This window comes from Lepidochelys olivacea (assembly GCF_965140295.1).
Source record: "Lepidochelys olivacea isolate rLepOli2 genome assembly, chromosome: 5".
NCBI classification, from domain to species: Eukaryota; Metazoa; Chordata; order Testudines; family Cheloniidae; genus Lepidochelys; species Lepidochelys olivacea.
Window position 1 is genome coordinate 39,172,459 of NC_140415.1, and position 15,445 is coordinate 39,187,903.

At 42.7% G+C, this 15,445-nt stretch overlaps 1 protein-coding gene across 3 annotated transcripts in view; it reads right to left on the reverse strand.

Annotated features, from left to right (window-relative positions):
- ELOVL7 (ELOVL fatty acid elongase 7) overlaps positions 1-10,807 on the reverse strand; it is a 50,227-nt gene extending 39,420 nt beyond the window's left edge. For all 3 annotated transcript variants that reach the window (XM_084628120.1, XM_084628122.1, XM_084628119.1), the window contains exons 1-2: positions 10,689-10,807; positions 7,331-7,441 (exon numbers count right to left, since the gene is read on the reverse strand). The gene's annotated coding sequence lies outside the window, so the exon portion shown is untranslated. The remainder of the gene's footprint in view (positions 1-7,330; positions 7,442-10,688) is intronic.
- Between the last annotated feature and the right edge of the window lie 4,638 nt (positions 10,808-15,445).

The window sequence follows — 15,445 nt, forward strand, 5'->3', positions numbered from 1 at the left end:
AATTCTGTTTAAAAAAAAAAAAAAAAAGTCTCATGTTACTAGAGTCAAGAGTTCAGGACACTAGATTCAAGAGGGACATGAGTTTTTCTGACTATTCAATTACATGCAGTTTAATATTATAATATTAATATAATCTTATATATTCTACACTAATTCATGGTTTTAATATGGTAATTTGAAAACATGGATTTTTTTGCACGCTCAGATACAGTCTAAGATTCTAGTGAGAAGAATGTGCCTGTTCCAAAATTCATAGTTGTGTTGGGTTGAATCTGATAGTGCTGGAGTTTAAGTTGTTTTCATAGAACATCAGGGTTGGAAGGGACTTCAGGAGGTCATTTAGTCCAACCCCCTGCTCAAAGCAGGACCAATCCCCAGTTTTCGCCCCAGATCCCTAAATGGCCCCCTCAAGGATTGAACTCACAACCCTGGGTTTAGCAGGCTAATGCTCAAACCACTGAGCTATCCCTCCCCCCAAGTTTAAACCATTTTTATGTTTAGTTTTCACAGAAATCACTGCTGAAAATCCAGACTCAGAATTGGCTGGAAGCACACTGAAACAATGTGTATTCACTGCCTGAGATTTTAGAATATTAACATCAAGGGCCTTATGTACTTCAGGATGCAATTTCTTTGATACCAAAGCTTAACAATAAACCATGCAGTGTATCCAAATTGCTGTTAGCACTTTCTTCACTCACACTGCAACCCCACTGTTCTTTCAGGTCATGGTTACTGCCCCTACAGTGCGTAGCCCCAAATACACAGACCTACATCCACTACAAATTTATCAAAGATCTTGAATATTTCTTCACCAGCTGTTTGGACTCATATTGCTTTGCCAAATAAAAGTTTTTCAGCTATTGTACCTTTTTGACAAATATCATGTAACACAGAAGCTGAGCCAGGTTGGTTATATCTGTGAAATCACCAAGCTGTAGTGCAAAATATTGACTTTCAACACATTCGACTCATTTTCTGCAAGGTCATCAGTGCTTCAATGGATGGTATTATTTGCCACAGGAATGGTTTTCAGTGCCATAACTGCTCGTTTCCCAGTCATAATTCTACACGCCTATTGCCACTGAAATTAGGAGGATCTCATCAATAGCGAGGGTTTGTTTGCCTTTTGCAATTTACTTGACCACAACATAAGATGCTTTTAAGGCTTTCTGAGGAACAGCTGATTCTTTAGACATGACTTATTACCACTTTTAACTCTTTTTGTTTCTGAAAGAAAAACATCACAGTTCTCGTTCCAGGTGTTTGGTTTCTAAATACCTACTTAGTTTCTCTGGCCTCATACTTCACAAATGACATGTTGTGGCTGTGTATTTTCTGCAGTAGTATCAAGACACGAAAATCTACACATAAATGAACCTACCATGTCTGCCAGTGCTGCTGCTGCCACTGGGAACATTCTTATCCTTTCACTCCAGCAGGGGGCTTTTACCAGAAAGCCTTCCTGCTCAATGTTTCCCCTGTAGGAAGTCTCTCTGCTGAAGGCAGCCCCTGCAGGAACAGAGGGGAGAGAGATGCTCCCAGCCCCATAGAATATCAGGGTTGGAAGGGACCTCAGGAGGTCATTTAGTCCAACCCCCTGCTCAAAGCAGGACCAATCCCCAACTAAATCATCCCAGTCAGGGCTTTGTCAAGCCTGACCTTAAAAACTTCTAAGGAAGGAGATTCCACCACCTTCCTAGGTAATGCATTCCAGTGTTTCACCACCCTTCTAGTGAAAAAGTTTTTCCTAATATCCAACCTAAACCTCCCCCACTGCAACTTGAGACCATTACTCCTCATTCTGTCATCTGCTACCACTGAGTTTGGGAAGCACTGGTCTAATCACTGTGGAACAGGTGGGGCAAAGAAAATGTAAAATGTAACATGAGCCTCTTTTTACAGTAGCAAAAATACTTAAAAAAAAAAAGCTTGTTACAAAGAGCTTACAGCAGCTCCTTCAGGAATCTAGATACTTTTAGAGAATGCCCACAATTGCTAGAGCCCATGTCATAATTGGTGTCCTACAGTATATATTTCACTTGCAAATTCAGTGAAATGGGATGTAAAAACTCCCCACATACACCGCTTCCCAGCAGCTGTCAAAGGGGATAGACAAAAAGAAGACTGAAGCTTTTCCCTCCAACTAGAAAAACAGAGCTTCCTTTCCATTCTCAGGAAGGTAAGTTTGTCTTTATACACACATAATGTAACTGCAAAGTTATTCAACAATGTATCCCACAAAGACTGCTGTTTTAAGTGGTTACAGCAGACTTGGGGTCTATCCCTCCTCTGCCACTGACGTGCTAAGGGACTCAAGATCACACAATTTCCCCATTTGTAAAATGGATATCTTCCCAATCTCAGGGGATTGTTTTAACTTTTAATTCATTATTTGTCTAATGCTCTGGGTCCTTGAACGAAAGCTACTGTTGACATGCAAGTACATAGTTTAATGATGCAGAGAAAGTCTCCATTAGGAGGAACGAGGAGCAACAAATTGCAGGAGTCCCATGCATCCAAAGACAATTTTCCACTGGACCATTTGAAAGGTAGGTCAAAATTTGGGCCTGAGCTACTTAGTTTTAACAATGCAGTAGAAGAACTCACAGGAATAATGTTGAGTTGAGAAGAATCCAAAGAGCAAATTGGGGCAAAACTCATTTTCCTATTCACATTTTAGAAAGCGGTGGTGGGTTTTGTTTGCATTTGTTTTTTGTTGGTTGTTGTTTTTTTTTTAAACACAACTTATAAACGAATTCCTCAAATTGCTTGTTGTCCAATTACATCTGTCATAAATATAAAGGGAAGGGTAAACCCCTTTGAAATCCCTCCTGGCCAGGGGAAAGCTCCTCTCGCCTGTAAAGGGTTAAGAGGCTAAAGGTGACCTCGCTGGCACCTGACCGGGATGGCCAATGAGGAGACAAGATATTTTCAAAAGCTGGGAGGAGGGAGAGAAACAAAGGGTCTGTGTCTGTCTGTAGTCGTCTTTGCCAGGGACAGAACCGGAATGGAGTCTTAGAACTTTTAGTAAGTAATCTAGCTAGGTATGTGTTAGATTATGATTTCTTTAAATGGCTGAGAAAAGAATTGTGCTGAATAGAATAACTATTTCTGTCTGTGTATCTTTTTTGTAACTTAAGGTTTTGCCTAGAGGGGTTCTCTATGTTTTTGAATCTAATTACCCTGTAAGATATCGACCATCCTGATTTTACAGGGGGGATTTCTTTATTTCTATTTACTTCTATTTTTTATTAAAAGTCTTCTTGTAAAAAACTGAATGCTTTTTCATTGGTCTCAGATCCAAGGGTTTGGGTCTGTGGTCACCTATGCAAATTGGTGAGGCTTTTTATCCAACATTTCCCAGGAAAGGGGGGGTGTAAGTGTTGGGAGGATTGTTCATTGTTCTTAAGATCCAAGGGTCTGGGTCTGTAGTCACCTAGGCAAATTGGTGAGGCTTTTTACCAAACCTTGTCCAGGAAATGGGGTGCAAGGTTTTGGGAAGTATTTTGGGGGGAAGGACGCGTCCAAACAGCTCTTCTCCAGTAACCAGTATTAGTTTGGTGGTGGTAGCGGCCAGTCCAAGGACAACGGGGGGAATATTTTGTACCTTGGGGAAGTTTTGACCTAAGCTGGTAAAGATAAGCTTAGGAGGTTTTTCATGCAGGTCCCCACATCTGTACCCTAGAGTTCAGAGTCGGGGAGGAACCTTGACAACATCTCATGAGAAGAGGTGCGAGGTTAGGTTGAGGGATCTCCTCCCAGCCTGTAATGATTCTCTGCAAGGCTTTGAAGCGAGATACGGAAAGTTCCTACAACTTGTACATTTCAAATTTTCAGAGTTTATTTTTAAATGACTACTACAATTTAAAAGTTGTGCTCAAGACTGGATAAAGAACATGTCAAAGGAGTGAATTTACAATACACCAAAGATATACAATAAGTGATTTCCAAGATTCTCCTACCAGTAGTTTTATTAGGTCTCAAAAGGAAAAAAGTTCAATAGATTTAAACCTAAGGAGACTTCTTTTTAACTACCTAGTTTTATATGTAATAAAAATCTCCGTCTTGTTGGTACATTAATATCATCAATTTAAGTGACCTAAGGAATTAAAATACAATTTTTGGCCTCAATTAAAAAAAAAATCTGTTAATTAAATTCACACAGGATCCAGGTATCACAATGGTAGAATTTAACTATGAAAAAAACAACCAATATCCCTTAGGAACATTGTAAAACTCAGGGTACAGAAAGTAACTTTGGCAATGAATTTGCAATCAATAGCGCCACAAGAGAATCTAAAGCAGCTTTATACCATTCCTCAGAATATTTACATGGAAGAGAGCAACATGCAGACTTCTGAATCCTTAAGGCAGAGTCACCCAATGATTAGAGTAAAGTGCACTTTAAAAGGACCTCAACTTGAAAAATATTTCAGCATTCAACAATTTACAATTTTCAATCTTCACCTTAAAAAGAAAAAATACACTATCAGTGTTCCCACATGATTACCAATGACCTATTCACAGAAGCCTCAGGATGGAACAAATATATGTCAGACAGCATAAAAACTAGCAGGTCGTAACTGTAACCCTGTATTTTGATGTTTCAGCTAACACCTTTCCAATAGGCAAAGCTTGTTTAAGAAAAGAAAACAGGACAAGTTGCATAGGTGATTAAGGGCTGCGTGAAGTGTATAAATGCACACTAGAGATGGTTGAAAACGTAATTCAAATTTTAACAAAAACTAGGGATAAGTTTTCCACAAACTGTTTCATGAAAAAATATCACTTATTTTTCAAACCAGCTCCAAGAGTATATTTCAAAATCTTTTACCTGTATTCCTATCAGTTACAAGTCACAAAGCATCAATTCTGGCCACTTGTAAACACTTCCAGTTTTTCATACTCCAAGTGACATGACCAAAAAAAAAAAAAAAAACTCACTTACATGAAGATTAATTTTAGGAGCACAGGTAAATGGAGGGTTCCAACATGGAATATATCCAAATAAAAAAAAGAGCACATTAAAATACTAAATCAAATTAATCCGGCATTAGTTTAAGCCATTTTTGGATTTTCACTTTATAATCCAAGTTATTGCCAAGTCGATAAATCAATCCTTGGTGTTTCAGACTTTGAAATGGGAATTGCTTGCTCCTTTCTTCTGTTAGAAGATGAGAGTAACAGGGAGGGAATTCTTCAATGTAGCTGTGTTCTTGTCTTGGAGATATTCATAGACTACAGTAAACAATTATGTAAAAGTAGTATTTTCTCAGACCCCAGTCCTGCAAAGACTCACATATATACTTAATTTTATGAACTGTGAATAGCCCTATTCACTTCAATGCATTTCTTAAGCATATACATAAACCTTCCAAAATTATAACCTCACTCAACACATCTATTCTCTGGGTATTCAGAATCATTTATTTTATAGTAGTGCCTAGAGATCCCAGTCAGGGATCAAGGTCTCATTTTGTTAGGTGCCGTATACACGTAAGAAAGATAGTCCCTGCCCCAATAATACACACCTGTAAAACAAAGGGACAAAACATAAGAGGTGTGAGGAGGACAAAGTAGCAGCCAGATTACATCAGCTGCATGACCACTGTCAAGTGATTTGCAGACATCACAAAATTGAGTGTAAAAATCTATAGAGCCACTACAAAGAGCTCCTCTCAAGTACAGAGCATACGGGCAGGATGGGAGAGGGCTAGAGGGCCATGTCCCCATCAATTTTTTCCTGCCTTAAGGATGAGCTACAGGGGTGGGGCAGAGAGGAGTGAGCAGTGTGTAGCGCCCCGGGGGAAAAAAGGCGGAATGAGGGTGGTGGGGCCACGGCTCAGGCACCGGAGGGGGCTCCCCCCCGCACTTCTCAGGATCTTCCAGCACTCCTGACAGAGGGCAGCATCAGTGAAAGATAAGCCTGGTTGAGGGAAAGTTAAACTAATGTGCAGTAATGGTAGCACTGTTTCCACAGAGGAGGCAGGGTTGTTCTGTTTTTCTTTTTTTAAATTAAAAGGTACATTTTTACTGCTTTGTACTTTTGTTAGCAATGCAGAGCTAATGCAGTTAAGAGCTATAGTCTTGATTCCACTCCTTCTTGTGAATCATCAGAACAATTCACCAAGTTCCGTTCACTGACACCTGAGTTTGAACAGTTATCATAATGAGAACTACAGGGCTGCAAAGTTGGAACCAAGGGATTAATCTGGCCTGGATAACCTTTATTATGAGTAATAGTGCATGAAGAGACCCTACCTTGTGTTTGCTTCAGTGACATTTAGATGAATATCCTCAGAGGAGCCTAAGAAAAGTTAGGCACCCAAATCCCACTGAAATTCAACCCCTGTTGGTATTCTGAGCACATTTACATGGAAATCAAGATAATTGATAATCAGTGCTATTTTTACAGCGCTGCTTTTCAGAACAGAACAAAACTAAGTTATGCTAGTTACAGGCCTTAAAATATACTGGTCGTTTTTCATAAAAAACATCACTTAAAATGTGTATGCATCTTAGCCCAATTTGACCTTCATCTGCATTAGGAGCCAAGATGTAGCTCACAAAGTTGCATCAATGTATGAAACCAATAAAATCCCATTCCAGATATACTCCAGCAGTGCACACGGAACAGCTTTTACTATATTAAACATGTTTTGAGTGAAACAATACTACCTCTGCAGCAAGTAGAGTTATATTCTGAAACCAAAGAATGATCAAACAAGACGACAGCATTCAGACAGACTAGTCTTTGTCCGAGCTTGCTTTAAGCCAGTGGTTCTCAAACTTTTGTCCTGATGACCCCTTTCACATAGCAAGCCTCAGTGTGAACCCCCCTTATAAATTAAAAACACTTTTTTATACATTTAACACCATTAGAAATGCTGGAGGCAAAGTGGGGTTTTGGGTGGAGGCTGACAGCTCACAACCCCCCATGTAATAAGCTCATGACCCCCTGAAGGGTCCCGACCCCCAGTTTAAGAACCCCTGGACTAGTGGCATGACCCGGGTGAAAAACTGCAGATTTTGCATTATCTTAAATAATCTCTATTATTCTTGGATTTTACCTCAATTTTCTCCCCCTTTGTTATTTAACTATTATATCATTTAGTTCTGTAAAGCACTTTGAGTACAGCATGCATGACAGAGAATATGCAAAATAAAGTTGTCTTGTATTACCCTTCCTGGCTAATATTTTCTTGCTCAAAAGATTAACTTAACTAAAGAAACATCAGTTTTACAAAATAAATTATCTTATTTGTTTTAATAATCCAATAATACAAAAAATGTAAAGTTTACTTTTCACCATTAATGTTGCATTTACCTTTTTTATCACACTCAAGTTTGGACAATAAAAGTATGTTGGCTGGTCAGTTTCACTTTCCCCTTCTCATGCACAAGTACAATGCTGTCTGTCACCTTCTGATTTCCAGGGCTATAAGGGAATGCATAATAACTTAGTTTTTAAGTTACATTAAATGATTTCATTTAAAAAAATTTATAGAAAACTATTAACGTTAAATGTAAAATAATAATGAGGCTTTGACTTATTTTAGATCTGTTTTATAGCAACAATCATTCTTGATACTTAAAAACACTTTCTACCAGGATTAAGGTTCTGATCCTTGTGGTTGCAAAGAAAGCTTTCCAAATTCAAACTTATTAGTCTCCTCCTGAATTTGCAGATAGACATAACAGAGCTTCTGTGAAGTACAGCAAAGTGAAAATTGTTCAGTGTTGTCAGTTTTCACTGTTTTTCAGATCCCCACAGTAGTCAAACTGACAAATCTTATACCAATTCTACTCTGCTATGGCTTTAAAACAAAAAAAAAAAAAGGGGGGGGGGGGATTTCCAGCAATAGCAGGCTAGTGCAGGTGTTAAAGCTGAGTGGGAAAGGTAGAGTAGCAGAACCTCCCTTCCCATTGCACTAGTCAGAAGGAGGTGTAAAACAGTGAAAAACCCCACCTCCAAATCATTTAACAGGCTCTGGGATGGGGGAAACCCTATGAGACACCTTGGTCCTCCTGTTTTTTTATAGCCAGCTAGAGTTGAACAGAGACGCTGTAAATTTATCAGGCACCTACTAGCTCTGGAGGCTGATATGAAAGTTAGAGTACCCAGTAAAGTTCAGGGTAAGCATCCCAGCACTCTGCTGCTTCCTACACAAGGAAAGGGCATCAGGACTGACTCCATTCCTGCTGTTCCCCCAGCACATTTTGTATCAATCTATGGCTAATAGAGTTGAACTCACTCTGGCTTTTAGGCAAATTTCAAAATCCTATGTGTGAGTGCACAAATGGGGATGAGCAGGAGTGACTGATTAGGTAAGTTAGAGAAAAGAAGTGCTGCACAGAAGGAGGGCTTGAAAGAAAAGAAAAATAAGAGATGAAAAAAATATAGTAATGGATCAAAGGGGAAAAAAAAGAGGAAAGACACTGATGACAACTCACAAAAGCATATACAATAGATTACTGTAATAAAAAGAGTAGAGTGAAGCCAAGAAGGAAAAGGAGGTAAGAAGAAAAATATGTATCAGGGAAATGTACTAAGTAGAGCTGGTCACATAGTGCTGAGAAAAATCTATTTAGTTACTTTTACTGATACTTGACTACTTTGATTAATACTTTGTGGTATGCAGCTACCTTTATAGCTGGTTAAATGCTAGTCAGCAAGTATTAGTAGATTAATACCAACGGAATTTTTAAAATACATTCCATGGATTACCTGCTATTCAACCTGCCTTACTGTACTAATAAAATTTAAGAAGCATTTAATAGGAATGTTGATGGACAATGGTACAATGAAACAACATACAATTACAGGTTTCAGAGTAACAGCTGTGTTAGTCTGTATTCGCAAAAAGAAAAGGTGTACTTGTGGCACCTTAGAGACTAACCAATTTATTTGAGCATAAGCTTTTGTGAGCTACAGCTCACTTCATCGGATGCATACAATTGTTTTACTCCTTTCTCCTGCAATGGGTACAGCCTTGGAGGAGCAGAGCAGGCACAGGTTTCAGTTTTAGACCCTGGATTTTTCTGTACAGGGACACTCAGGAAAGTTAATACAAATACACTAAAAGTGCAAAGTTAGTTGTCAAAAGTTTAATGCACATGGGAGTTTAGTTTAACTCTCATGTGCGCACCAATTCAGAAGTGAAATGGCATTAGTTTGCTGTAGCTTAGGTCTGGCATACACTAGAAAATTAAGTCAGTTTTAACTATGTAGGTCAGGGATGTGAAAAATCCATAGCTCTGAGCAGCATAGTTAAGCCGACCTAACAATTTTAGTTAATTCATTTTAATTAACACACCTTTAGTTAATTCATTTTAACTCCCCCATACAGAGAAGTCTGGTCTAGCTAATAGGTAGAGTCCTCAGTCTAGTAAGTGTCAAGTATATTTTTCAAGCCCTGAGCTAGTTAGTTCTATGTTAGTATGGGGGAAAGCAAGGCACAGAGAAGCTAAGTGATTTGTTCAACAAGGTCAGACAAAGTCTACAGCAAATCCAAGTGTACAGGCTCTCAGTGCTCTACCTCAACCATACCCACCATCCTCTTCCTCCCTCCCTCCCTCCCCCTCCATTTTTAGCCTGTTGAGGAGGCTTGGATCTACAGTCTCTCCCTTGATTTTCTCTCTTTGGGCGGGGTCTGGAGTTTGTCAAAGCCAACCACACATTTCCCAGCAGATAAAGCTACTGATGTAGTCTCTTGCACAACACAAGTGTTCCATTCCCCTCTCCCATCCTCGGCATGACTTGTTTTGCAAGTTGGGCTTATTATCTCAATGCACGCTGCAGTTTGGAGGAAAGAGAATGAGTTAGGGATATTAAGTAAGCCCAACCCAGTTTATACCAGCTTCATGAGCGCACAGCTACTGTAGGAGAGTGGGGGGAATGGAAAGACAGATGAAGAATTCAGACCAGTACTGGGCAGGAGTGGGACGGATTCACTCAGGAAAAAGCTGTGCTCATAGGGTGAAAATGTCCCGATTTGGGAGGCTTTTTCTTATATAGACACCTATTACCCCCTACCCCGATTGTTCACACTTGCCCTCTGGTCACCCTATCTGCTCATTTCCAGTGAAAGTCATACATTACTCAGCGGGCGAAGGGCTTACGACCTGAAACTGAACCGTGAACAAATACACACGCCGCACCTGTCTCTCCCTCTCCTGCCCTCCCGGATGGGCAAACACGCGCGCACTCCCAGGGCAGGCGATTTTAGCTGCAGGCAGCCATGCTGCCGCGGCTTCGTAGGTCAGCCTAGAAACACTTTTTTGTCCCTTGCCTTCTGCCTGTAGCCGCTGCGGTTTCAAGCCCATCAGTCAGCAACCATTTGTTAGAGCGGGGCCCAGGCAACGAGCACAGTGCCAGCAGCGCACCCGCCCCTCTGCCCGGAGCCGGACGTGGGTCTCACCTCGCCCAAAGCCGGGCGTGGGGGGAAAGGGGGTGGGTCCTTCCCCAAATCCACCTCCTATTAGACCTGCCCCCCCCGCAAACCCTAACTCCCCCTCCCACCCCCCGCAGCCCCTCCGATCCCCCCCTTCCCCCGCCTCTCCCCTAGCCCGCCTCGCACAGCGGGTGACTGGGAGCCACGTTCCCCCGCCCTGGGCGGCCCGACCTCACTCCCCGGCCCGAAAGTTTGCGGGAAGTTGCCCGGAGCCCCCGCGCGGCCACTCACCGGCGCCGAGACCCGAGCGCGGACCGCACCTGCCCCGGCAGCCAGCAAGCGTGCGAGTGGCAGCGGCGCCGGCCGCACACAAGCTCCCCAGGGGGCGGGGAGGGGGAGCCCTGAGTCACCTTCCCCCCGCCCATGTGACCGGCCGCGCTGGGCTGCACCCTGCTGGGCCAGCCCAGCCCAGCGCCCGCCCCTCCGGCTGAGCCGCGCGGGCTGCGGCAGGTAGGAGGGAGGGGGCCCTGGGGGAGGTGTCCAGAGGGGCGAGCCGGGGCGCGGCCCCGTCCGGTGTGAGCGCAGATTCCAGAATGGTTCCAGACGCCCCTAGGCGCCCTTCCCTGCTCCCAGGAGAAGCCCTGCGGGGGTGGGGTGTGGGGGACGATTGGTAGATGGCTGGACCTGAACCGGTCCCCTCCCAAGCATCAGGGATGGCCCTGGTTGGAGATGGGACTTTGGACCCAGAAAGCCAGAGCCCTGCCCGTGGCATGGAGCACACACACCCTCTTTCTCTCTCTCTCTCTCTCAGGTGTTTGGTTCAACCCTCATACACTCAGGGTCTAACTGCTGACCAGATGTTGGGTCAGAAGGAATTTTCTCCAAACTCAGACTGGCAGTGACCTTGGGGTTTTTTTTACAACTTCCTCTGCAGCGTGCAGGTCACTTGCCAGGATTATCTGGGTGTATCTCACTTAATCATTTCCTGCCATTATGGGGCCCTCAGGAACCTGGCACAGTGGTCCAGCCTAGTCTCTTCCTGAGGCACATCATAGTCAAGTTGTAATATTGTGTTCTAGTTGGGGTTAAGCAAGAGTGCTGAGTAAACGTCATTTAGCTGTCAATGAACCCTCAACATTGACGGGTATGAAAATCGTGGGATTGCACATTAGGATTAATGAAAGCAGCTTTACTGGGATGCTCCAAGCAGGAGCTGGCCGAATTCAGTTTGCTAGGAGGATCATTAGCTTCCCCGCACTGTGGTAGGTGCTGACAGGAGATATGATGAGAATGTTGATCCATTGCCACCCAGAGTATCCTATGCCAGTATTAGAGTAGCAGCTGAATTAGTCTGTATCCACAAAAAGAAAAGGAGTACTTGGGGCACCTTAGAGACTAACAAATTTATTTGAGCATAAGCTTTCGTGAGATGCATCCGATGAAGTGAGCTGTAGCTCATGAAAGCTTATGCTCAAATAAATTTGTTAGTCTCTAAGGAGCCACAAGTACTCCTTTTCTTTTTGCAAATTTATTAGAGCATAAGCTCACTTCATCGGATGCATAGAATGGAACATATAGTAAGAAGATATAGATTATACATACAGAGAAGATGGAAGTTGCCATACAAACTGTAAGAGGCTAATTAATTAAGATGCACTATTATCAGCAGGAGAAAAAAATCCATGGTTAAGGCTGTCACCAGGACATGACAGTGCAGTCCTTGTGGCAGGAAGACTGGCGGTTAACATCAACCACCAATCAGTTCCTTGTCACAGACCCTACTGCTCACCTGCCCAGCTTCAACCTGCCACATCATCAGCTGGCCCTTCTTAACCAATTCCGACCGCACACTGTTGGGGTCTTTGAGACAATCCAAACTGCAGCACAGATCAAACAATGATATACATTGTTGAGGAGAGTCCGCTAACCAAACTCACTTAGCCTTCCACAGAGTGCTAGGTCATCTGCTACAGCTTAGAAAAGAGCAGATAACACACAGACCTGCAAGAGCAAGAAGATGTGAGGGTAGAGTTGCAAAGAGTGGGAAGAGGGGGCAGGAGAGGTTTGATACTTTGTTAGACCAGAGAAAAGGTTGTAATCGTGGATAGGGTTTGATAATCAGCCTCCAGCCACCCCAAGGAGAGAACAGAAGGTTTAAACCCAACAAATAAGCAGTTAAATCAATTGATTGTACTATAAAATAGATCAAGTAATGTCTTTTATGAAAGCTTGTAACATTCTGACCTTGATACTCACTATGAAATATCCATATAGACTATGATTATGAATTTATGTATATAGAAAACTGGGCTCATAATCTGTGGGTCAACTTCAACTACACCTCACAATAGAGCAGTCAAGCAGGGAAGGGCACTTCCGAAGCCAGTTGTTCAGAAGAAACTTGTTTCAGATGAATGCAAATACATCCGATGAAGTGAGCTGTAGCTCACGAAAGCTTATGCTCAAATAAATTGGTTAGTCTCTAAGGTGCCACAAGTACTCCTTTTCTTTTTGCGGATACAGACTAACACGACTGCTACTCTGAAACTTGCTTCAAATAATTATCCATTGTCCAACCCAGGAAAGGACAGTAGTGGGAAACTGTTTAAGGCAATATGTAACTTGTCTTAAAAAAGGAATTTTATCTAATTTGAAAGTATAAAACCCGAAGTTGCATCTATGTTTATTTTCTGTGTAATTTGGATATGTTTGCTTCCTTTACTATTTCATCATTGACTCTGTGGTTTTTCTGTTAAATAAACATTTTGTTTATTTTCATCCCAAGCCGTTCGCTGGTGTGCAAACTGTCTGGAGTGTATATGCCAAGGTAAGCTGGTATCAGAGGGCCTGGTGTCATGCCTTTAGGGAATATGAAGCAGAGCAGAGCAGAATGGTCCACTTGTCTGGTAGTTTGGAACTCAGGGAGGATGTATTTGGGGACACTCAGGACTGGAAGAGCTATTGGTGCCAGCATACAAGGAATAACTAGGCTGATGAGAACTAGGGGTGAGACCTTATGCTTGGGGGCAGGCTACTGGCATCAGGAGTCTGCACCATAGCTGCACAGCACAAAGCTCCCCAATGTCACATGGTAGGTGGTGATCTGGAGAGGAATAGACTACTCGAGCAGGGGAGATGGATGGATGGAGCTGGAGGCCAGACATCACAGTGAGGAGGCAGAGCTGGATCAACAAAAAGCTTGCTGAGCAGGACAAACACCGGCAGCTTGAACAGAAGAGGTCAAGGCAGTCCCATGGACCCAGGCAGGAAGGACATACAGATATGCCTGATCAAGAACTAGCAGACAAACAGATGTGGATGAGATGGACCCCATCACTCAGACTGTAGCCTGAGTCATTATGGACTCTAAACTTGTTCTGAGATTCTGACAGTGGTAATGTGGGAAGTTATTTTTCTTGACATGTTATTTCCTGCAATAATATAACAGGGTTAAACCCGGAGGACTCAGATACAAGGCTGCCACGGCCAGACTCAGTCGTCAAGGGTGTGAACTCAGTGTCTACTCTGGCAAGTGCTGAGTATGTTTGTGGCACAGCTGAAGGTGCTGTGACCCAGAATCTTCTGGGAGCAGGGAGTCACTGGTACAGCTAGGAAATGCTGTGGGCCAGAACTCTGTTGGCAGCAGGGAAGACTGCTGGGGGTGGTAAGACACTGGTACAACTAAAAGGTGCTGTGAGCCAGAACACCACTGGGAACAGGGAAACTAGGCATAGCTGTTATGTGCCGTGTCAGAGCTGCCCTGGAATGAGAAAGACTCTGGGTGATAAAAACACAGACAAACTCATGCTACCCAGTAAAGAATGGGAAGCAACCACTGAGAGAAGTATAGATGTCAAGGAGAGGGAAAGGTTTCAGAGTAGCAGCCGTGTTAGTCTGTATTCGCAAAAAGAAAAGGAGTACTTGTGGCACCTTAGAGACTAACCAATTTATTTGAGCATAAGCTTTCGTGAGCTACAGCTCACTTCATTGATGTCCCTTAACCTATGGGTTTAGGGTGGTCATTTGAGATGTAATTAAATCTGAAGGGGATGGAATAAAATAATAAGAAACATCCCATGGCATTTCTCAGCAAAAAACTTTCCCACTAAACAGAATTATTCGGTAATAAGAAAGGAATGTTATGCTATACTGTGGGCTGTAAAGCAACTCAGACCCTATCTGTTCAATAGGTGGTTCCAGTTGTTAACAGACCACTCACCAATAGTATGGCTCCATAGAACAAAAGGAACCAACTCCACCTTGCTCTGCTGCAACATAACTTTGTAGGAGTAGGTTGTGGAGATTAAACGTGGGGAGGGATTGCAGAACAAGATAGCCAACACCCTATCCAAAAAAAGAGGAGCAGAGGTGAACCTTATGTCTTGGCCAGAGACCAAAACTCCAGCCTCAAACTCACAAGGGGCTGTGTAACAAGCAGTGTCAAGACACCACAAGGGGAGAACAGAAGGTTTACCCCAAAAATAAGCAGGTAAATCAGCTGATTGCATACAGTGTTATTGAACTATAAAATATATCAAGTAAGGTCTTTTATGAAAGCTTGTAATGTTCTGAACTTGATGCTTATTATGAGATATACAGACTATGGTTATGAATTTGTGTATACAGAAAACTGTACTCAATCTGTGGGGCCAAGTCAACTACACCCCACATCAGGATGGTGAAGCAATCAAGCAGGGAGGGGTATTTTCCAAGCCAGTTGTTTACACAACCTTGGCTTCAAGTAATTATCCATTGTAGGGAAAGGACAATGGTGGACCATTAGAGTTAATGGAAAGACATTGAGATAACCTACAGCTGAAAAAAAAAGCCCTCCCCCCCCCATTCCCCACTCCGCAGCATCAAGTCAAGAGGGAATTTCACTAATCTGAATAACCATTAGTTAATATGGTGTGAGAGGAAAAGAAAACCACCATTTAAAAAGAGGCTTGGAACAGAGGTTTTTTCATCCAGAACTTGAGGGCCAGTGTCCAGGTGGGAGGCTGTCTGTGAAAGCCAGATCCTGCCCAGTAGCCAGGTAGTACACTGGG